Raw genomic sequence first — 8,965 nt, 5'->3', positions numbered from 1 at the left:
CTTACGTTTCTCACACAACTCTATACTTGGGATCATGTGTTGCAAAGTTTACTGCAAGTTTCGAAGAAGAATTAGCAACATTGTCAACGGGTCTTTCTGTTTTGCAACTGATAAACATAGCTGCTCTTGAGATACTGACATTTAAAGTAACACTTTTTAATTTCTATTTGAAATGGATGAGTGAGAGACATTTCGATCATACTACTTTTGAAGATCCCAAACACCTGCGATGACAAGGATGTTTCAGCAGCATCTTCAAAATCAAAGAACTTCGTTGTTTAGTGGCTATTTCTCAGGAACTCAGTTTTTAACATTTTTCAGACAGGTATTGTTTTTGTATGTCCATTCTTCTGACAGTCTGTGGGTTTTCAGCTGCTCACCTATGAAAGGAAATGAAACACCTGCGCCGCCCGTTGTGGCCGAGTGGTTCTAGGCGCTTTGGTCCGCAACCAGGTGACTGTTACAGTCGCAGGTTCGAACCCTGCCATGGGCATGGATGTGTGTGATGTCCTTAGGTTAGTTAGGTTTAAGTATTTCTATGTTCTAAGGGACTGATGACATCAGATGTTAAGTCCCATAGTGCTCAGAGCCATTTGAACCATTTGAAACACCTTCACCTGTCGTTCTGATGTTATTTTAGTGCGTTGCAACCAGTTTTGATGACTCCATGCACCATCCTCAGGCCTTAAGTGACGCCGAGGTGGTGAACTCTGTGCTGACATAAACTGTCGCCAACACACTGGTCGGCAAAACTAAAGCGACGATCGATTAGTAGGCGCTGGATCAAGCACACCTACCGCGAGAGAAGCCAGAGACACACCTGCAAGTAATGCGCCACCAACGTCCTCTCGACAGCATGTATTTAGACCGCCGCCGCTGACTGGAGGGCGTCACTCGCTCACTCACTCATCCAGTTTGGCGTCTGTCAGTTTATGTGCTAAGTGGGCTTAGTACATCACAGGCCACGGCAACCAGACCAGTGACTATAGCGGGACTATTGCTGATGAGCTTGTACCACAAACATGTACTCTTTTCAAGATAAGTAAACGTTTCCAGTTCAAGTAATAAAGAACCGTATTAATCCATGTGTGTATTTGTGTTGTAGAAAGAAGATACCAGCCATCCATAACAACGTCCTCCCCCTTCCTTCCTTGCAATACAAGACTCTTCGGTGGAGAACCAGGATAATTCAGTGGCGATCGAAGTTAATCAACTTGTCCACAGATTTTGCTTGCTTCTCTTGTGTTTTAGTTTGCAGGGGTGATCGTGTACAAGTGTTTCTATTTGATAATATGCTGTTGTGTTCCAGGAGGGAAGCCACAAAACCAATTAAATTTCTCTTTTCAGAGGCTTTGCTTGCTTTTTGATATAAAGTATTTGTGTAAACCACGAATTCTCTGCCTCCTCCATCCCCACCTCTGAGCCTTAGCCGCAGACAGCCGATGTGATGGATCTAATGCAAGTTTTTCAGTTTCACAACCAACAGATCGTTACCTCATCGACGATGGTACAACGACTACTGGCTACACAAATTACATCGGCTGCACAACCACAACTGACCACCCAACCAGCCCAAGAAGTGGCCGCCGACCAATGTACCATCGTTCCGGCGATTTAAGGAAACAGAAGAGGAGTAGGCTGAATACCTGACTCAGTTCCAAGCACATTGTCAAGTTCATCTCATTCAAGGTACAGTAAAATTACAATACTCCTGTCGATTGTGGGGTTCCCAGTTTTCAGGTTAATAGAAAAACTATTCCCAACTGCATCTCCCAACAAACTCGTCTATGATCAAGTAATTGCTGCATTAACTCAATATTATTACCAACAAGTCCAAGAAGCTGCAGCTAAATATCAACTCTTTCACTTGTAGAGAAATCCGGAACCGACGTACTGTCAGTGGATCACCGAATTAACGGGTATGACTAGGAAGTATAAATTTAAGTGTATTTGTGGCAACTTTTACAGTGATTTAATGATATGTGATGCAATAACATTCAGCGTCACACATATTAGAATATGGGAACAGGTCTTCAACTACTCTGATCCATCACTTCTACAAGTACTGCAAATCTTAGAGCAATATGACTTGGGTGCCTTAGCGGCCGATAAGTTTGACCAAGACCCGATTAGTCGGGACGAGTCGCCCCTTGTTTGTGACCGCCCCAAGCAACGACAACAATGAAGGCGTACACAGCCGCATGGACAGCCATGTAGATATGTAAGCAGGCCTGCGAATTTAGCGAAGTCTTGACCTTGATGTTTTGCTCGCCATAAAAGACAGGGTTGCCCATCACCTAATGCAACGTGTTACACATGTGGGAAAAAAGGCCATGTCCAAGCAGTTTGTTTAGAATTGCACATTAACTTCAATTTTGCCCACTCCCAGAAAAAACAGGCTCGTGCACATGCAGTGACCGCTGTGTTTTCAAAACGTACAACAGGTTCTGACAAAAGTAAGATTAAGGTTGTGCCTCTTTCTCGCCCTAGTGTTGTGCAACGACATTCTAATAAACTATTTACCGCATTATGAATTGCTGGCCATCGTGTGAACTTTCAGTGAGACACAGGTGCCTCACTAGCTCTGCTTTATCGCACCATGTACAAACAGTTAGGCTCACCACAACTTTCTAAATCTAGCAACCACCTCACTGCTTACAACGGACAGGAAATTCCAGTGCCTGGACAGTGCAGTTTCCCTGCCACTTGTGAATCTCAAACTAGGATAGTGAATTTTACTGTTCTGATATCAAGAGACAATGAGAACATATCCGGTTTAGATGCCTTTGATTTATTTGGACTTAGCACCCATAACAACATACTTTCTCTGTCTGCTTTTGAACCAAAAGACAGTGTAGCTAGCTTGTTAAAGAATTACCTGAACTATTTTCAGAAGGAATGGGAGAAGCTAATAACTTTGTAGTGCATGTTACGTTGGAAGACAATGCACAGCCTAAGATTTTCCAGACTCGCCCCATTCCAATTGCTTTAAGAGACAAAGTAGCCAGTGAATTGAAAGAACTGCAGGATGATGGTTTAATTGCTCCTATTCAAGCTAGCCGATATGTGCAAGTCCTTTCGTTTTGCTGTCTAAGTCTTCTGGTCGTATTCGCATTTGCTTTGACCTCAAGTCCACAGTCAACCCGCAGACAGTAGTTGCCACTTATCAGTTATCTCGCTCTGAGGAACTCATGAACACGCTTGGTGCAGGACGCTAACTTTCTAAGATATATTTGTGTGATGCCTACTTGCAAATTCCATTGGTTGAAGAATCACAGAAAGGGTTTGTTGCAAAGACACACTTAGGAATGTTCAAGTATTCGCGGTTGCCCTTTGGCAGTGCTTCTGCACCCGCCATTTTTCAACGTTACTTGGAAGAGCTGACTGAGAAAGTGCCATTTTGTTCAAACTACCTTGATGATATTGTCGTCACAAGTCGTACACTAGAGAAACACATTGCCAATTTGTGTATTCTTCTTCGAGCGTTGTCAGATGCAGGACTCAAGTGTCTCCTCGAAAAGTGTGACTTTTTTCAAACTAAACTACAGTACTTACATCTTGTGATAAACAGTCAGGGTTTGAAACTTCCTGGCAGATTAAAACTGTGTGCCCGACCGAGACTCGAACTCGGGACCTTTGCCTTTCGCGGGCAAGTGCTCTACCATCTGAGCTACCGAAGCACGACTCACGACCGGTACTCACAGCTTTACTTCTGCCAGTACCTCGTCTCCTACCTTCCAAACTTTACAGAAGCTCTCCTGCGGACCTTGCAGAAATAACACTCCTGAAAGAAATGATATTGCGGAGACATGGCTTAGCCACAGCCTAGGGGATGTTTCCAGAATGAGATTTTCACTCTGCAGCGGAGTGTGCGCTGATATGAAACTTCCTGGCAGATTAAAACTGTGTGCCCGACCGAGACTGGCAGAAGTAAAGCTGTGAGTACCGGGCGTGAGTCGTGCTTCGGTAGCTCAGATGGTAGAGCACTTGCCCGCGAAAGGCAAAGGTCCCGAGTCAATGCCCTCTCGACACCGTGTATTTAGACCGCCGCCACTGACCGGAGGGCCTCACTCGCTCACTCACTCATCCAGTTTGGCGTCTGTCAGTTTACTCAAAGAGTGGGCTTAGTTCATCACAAGCTGTGACGGTACAAAGGGACCATATTAGTGACCGTAGCAGGACTATTACTGATGAGGTTGTACCACAATCAGGGACTCTTTTCAAATTAAGTAAATGTTTCTAGTTCACGTTAATAAGGAACCGTATTAATCCACGTGTGCATTTGTGTTTTATAAAGTTGATACCTTTCTCTGCCTCGTGATAACTGGGCGTTGTGTGATGTCCTTAGGTTAGTTAGGTTTAAGTAGTTCTAAGTTCTAGGGGACTGATGACCATAGGTGTTAAGTCCCATAGTGCTCAGAGCCATTTGAACCATTTGAAAGTGGATACCGGCCACCCATAACAGCATCCTCTCCCTTACTTCCTTGAGGTACGAGTATTTACAAACTCAAATGCCATTAGCGACCAACGTCTATGAGCTGGCTACTGTAGACTACTGTAACAGTGATGTTGTTTCTGCGACCATACCATAAAATAACACCAAAACGACTACTGCAGATGCTTCATTTTACTACTCCTCTAACTTTTTTCTATTATTTTTGAAACCCAATTACAAAGGCGTGCTGAAAAGTAATGTCACCGAAATTTTTATTCTGTTCCAATATCGTCTGAGGTAATACATGTCATGCGGTCGATTTTCCCTTCGCTGAAGTTGCATTCCTCTGCCGTTAGAGGGCTCCGAATTGTAGCGCTTAACATGACGGTTTGCAAGGTAATTATGTCGCTCTGTGAGAAACTGCGAGCTGTAGCCTCTCAGAAAACTGAAAGCACGAATTCGAAGTCTTCTTCCACACAAGGATTACCTTCTCCTTGAGCATGACAGTGCCAGACTGCACACGAGCGCCACGACATCTACAACAAGCCGAAGTCTTCGGCCCATTTTCATCGATCATCCTCTATGCAGACCCGACTTGGCTCCAACCGATATTCATCTGGTTCCACAACCTGAAGAACACATTCGAGGATATGAAACTTCCTGGCAGATTAAAACTGTGTGCCCGACCGAGACTCAAACTCGGGATCTTTGCCTTTCACGGGCAAGTGCTCTACCATCTGAGCTACGGAAGCACGACTCACGCCCGGTCCCCACAGCTCTGCTTCTGCCAGTATCTCGTCTCCTACCTTCCAAACTTTACAGAAGCTCTCCTGCGAACCTTCTAGTTCTGCAAGGTTCGCAGGAGAGCTTCTGTAAAGTTTGGAAGGTAGAAGACGAGATACTGGCAGAAGTAAAACTGTGAGGACCGGGAGTGAGTGGTGCTTCGGTAGCTCAGATGGTAGAGCACTTGCCCGCCAAAGGCAGAGGTCCCGAGTTCGAGTCTCGGTCGGGCGCAAAGTTTTAATCTGCCAGGAAGTTTCATATCAGCGCACACTCCGCTGCAGAGTGAAAATATCATTCTGGAAACATTCGAGGACTTCATGTCGACAGTGATGAACCGGTGTAAACAGAGGTGAGGCTGTGGTTCCGTCAACAGAGTCAAACATTCTACAGTTTCGGTATCAAGAAACTGGTCTCTCCTTGGGAGAAATGTGTTCGTCGCCAAGGTGACTGCGTTGAGAAGTTAATAGCCATATATGAAAGGTAAGATGTTGGATGTTTATAACGTTTGTTTTACTTATAAAGCTTTAAGAGTTTTCGCATAAAAATTCGAAGGCATTACTTTTCAGCATGCACTCGTATCTCCTTCGGCTACAGAGATGTTTTACATCTACATCTACATTTATACTCCGTAAGCCACCCAACGGAGTGTGGCGGAGGGCACTTTACGTGCCACTGTCATCACCTCCCTTTCCTGTTCCAGTCGCGTATGGTTCGCGGGAAGAACGACTGTCTGAAAGCCTCCGTGCGCGCTCGAATCTCTCTAATTTTACATTCGTGATCTCCTCGGGAGGCATAAGTAGGTGGGAAGCAATATAATCGATACCTCATCCAGAAATGCACCCTCCCGAAACCTGGACAGTAAATTACACGGCGATGAAGAGCTCCTCTCTTGCAGAGTCTGCCACCTGAGTTTGCTAAACATCTCCGTAACGCTATCATGCTTACCAAATACCCCTGTGACGCAACGCGCCGCTCTTCTTTTGATCTTCTCTATCTCCTCTGTCAACCCGACCTGGTACGGATCCAACACTGATGAGCAATACTCAAGTATAGGTCAAACGAGTGTTTTGTAAGCCACCTCCTTTGTTGATGGACTACATTTTCTAAGGACTTTCCCAATGAATCTCAACCTGGCACCCGCGTAACCAACAATTAATTTTATATGATCATTCCACTTCAAATCGTTCCGTACGCATACTCCCAGATATTTTTCAGAAGTAACTGCTACCAGTGTTTGTTCTGCTATCATGTAATCATACATTAAAGGATCCTTCTTTCTATGTACTCGCAATACATTACATTTGTCTATGTTAAGGGTCAGTTGCCACTTCCTGCACCAATTGCCTATCCGCTGCAGATCTTCCTGCATTTCGCTGCAATTTTCTAATGCTGCAACTTCTCTGTATACTACAGCATCATCCGCGAAAAGCCGCATGGAACTTCCGACACTACCTACTAGGTCATTTATACATATTATGAAAATGAATGGTCCCATAACACTCCCCTGTGGCACGCCACATGTTACTTTAACATCTGTAGACGTCTCTCCATTGAGAACAACGTGCTGTGTTGACACAAAACAAAAACTTAGGTGCCGTCTGCTTACTACACAAACTGTGCATCAATTACATGGATGAGACCTTGATGCTCAGCACTTGTAACTCCAGAAGGAAGAATAGCTTGTGACAAACCCCATGTGACAGCTTTAAATAAATGCCTTAAATAGTTTCTCTATGATTCGGCACTTGAAACTAGTCTTGGAACGTGCAACAGAGTACCGGAAACACAATAGCACTCAAAATGCGGTTTTTGTGAAAAAAATTTCATCCTTCAGCAGACCCGTTGACATACAAAGCTGATGAACAGATTGAGACCTTGCCTCAAGAAAGCTGTGGCTATATCAATGCGTACGTGCGGAGATGCGTGCGTGAGCGCGTGGGCCGCGTGGGTAGAGTATGAGAAAGAGAGGGGCGGAAGACGGAATGGAAATACGCATTGTTGCAATCAGGTGTCGTTAAGCTGCGCCGGATGTCAGCACCAAACAAAGACACCGGGGTGTGGACGTCACTTCCTGGTCAAGTGCAATAACGTGTGACGCGGCAGTCTTTATGAAGTCCGAGCCAAAGATGTGTGGGTGACCACCAACGATCACAAACAAGTTACTTGGTTGATGTCCGCCAGAGTACCACAAAACTTATCTGTCAACAACTCTTCATTTTCACACGACGAAAGCCTAGAGACGTCGTTTCTCTCTAGAAAAATTCACTGATTGTTGCCGACAGGAAACGAAGATGTTGGCGGCATCTCTTTCTGTTCCTAAATTCACTGACTATTGTAGATTGGAAATGAGGAAATCAAATGTGCGATATTAAAAGAGTGCACCCTCCACTATGGTCATTGAGTACAGAACTTGCTCTCGGATAAAAGTCCTGAACATCCATACACAAGAAACAATGTACATCGCTTTGCTACAGAATTCTTGAACACATACTGAGTATGAATATAAGAAATTTCCTTGAGATAGAAAAACTTCAGTTTTCAAATCAGGGCGGATTTAGAAAGTTGCGCTCGTGCGAAACAGCTTGCTCTTTACTCACATGGTATCCTACAAACCATGAATGGAGGGCAACACACAGATCCCACATTCCTAGATTTTCGGAATGCGTTTGAAACAGGCCCTAACGCAGATTGCTGACGAAGCTCTGAGCATACAGATTAGGTTCCCAAATACGTAAGTGACAGTTTTTAAGTAATATAACACATTACTTTGTTCTACAAGGCGAGTGTTTATCAGAGACAAGGGTATCGTCAGGGGTTCCCCAAGGAACTACAACAGGACCGCTCTTATTCACTGCATACCTAAATGATCTGGCAGACAGGCTGAACAGCAATTTACGGCTGTTTTTCTGATGACGTTGTGGTGTGCTGGAAGGTGTTGTCGATGAGTCATTGTAGGAGGGTACAAGATGACTTAGAATTTCTACTTGAATGGAAGACTGCTCTAAATGTAGAACAAAGTTATGGTAACGAGGAGGAATAGAAAAAACAATTCTGTAATGTTCAAATAAAGCTTTAGTTGTGTGCTGCTTGACAAGTGACATCGATTAAGTAACTACGCACAACGCTGCAAAGAAATATGAAACGGAAAGTGCACGTTGCATTACTAACAGGAAAGGCAACTCCTCTACTTCATTTTATTGGGAGAATTTTGAGGACGACGTATGGAACACTGGATGACCAATTCTTGAACAGTGTTCGAACGTTAGGGATCCCCACCAGGTCGGATTAAAGGAAGACACCGAAGCAATTCGGAGGCATACTGCTAGACTTGTTATCGGTAGGTTATATCATCATGTAAGTACACTCCTGGAAATTGAAATAAGAACACCGTGAATTCATTGTCCCAGGAAGGGGAAACTTTATTGATACATTCCTGGGGTCAGATACATCACATGATCACACTGACAGAACCACAGGCACATAGACACAGGCAACAGAGCATGCACAATGTCGGCACTAGTACAGTGTATATCCACCTTTCGCAGCAATGCAGGCTGCTATTCTCCCATGGAGACGATCGTAGAGATGCTGGATGTAGTCCTGTGGAACGGCTTGCCATGCCATTTCCACCTGGCGCCTCAGTTGGACCAGCGTTCGTGCTGGACGTGCAGACCGCGTGAGACGACGCTTCATCCAGTCCCAAACATGCTCAATGGGGGACAGATCCGGAGATCTTGCTGGCCAGGG

At 44.7% G+C, this 8,965-nt stretch overlaps 1 non-coding gene across 1 annotated transcript; it reads left to right on the top strand.

Annotated features, from left to right (window-relative positions):
* The first annotated feature begins 408 nt into the window (after positions 1-408).
* Positions 409-493, top strand: Trnaa-cgc (transfer RNA alanine (anticodon CGC)). The gene has a single exon. It is a non-coding gene; the product is annotated as a tRNA-Ala (tRNA).
* Positions 494-8,965: the final 8,472 nt, after the last annotated feature.

The sequence above is a fragment of the Schistocerca gregaria genome, chromosome 7 (genome assembly GCF_023897955.1).
Source record: "Schistocerca gregaria isolate iqSchGreg1 chromosome 7, iqSchGreg1.2, whole genome shotgun sequence".
NCBI lineage: Eukaryota > Metazoa > Arthropoda > Insecta > Orthoptera > Acrididae > Schistocerca > Schistocerca gregaria.
Note: the sequence above shows the minus strand (reverse complement) of the source record. Positions and strands in the feature narration are given on the sequence as shown.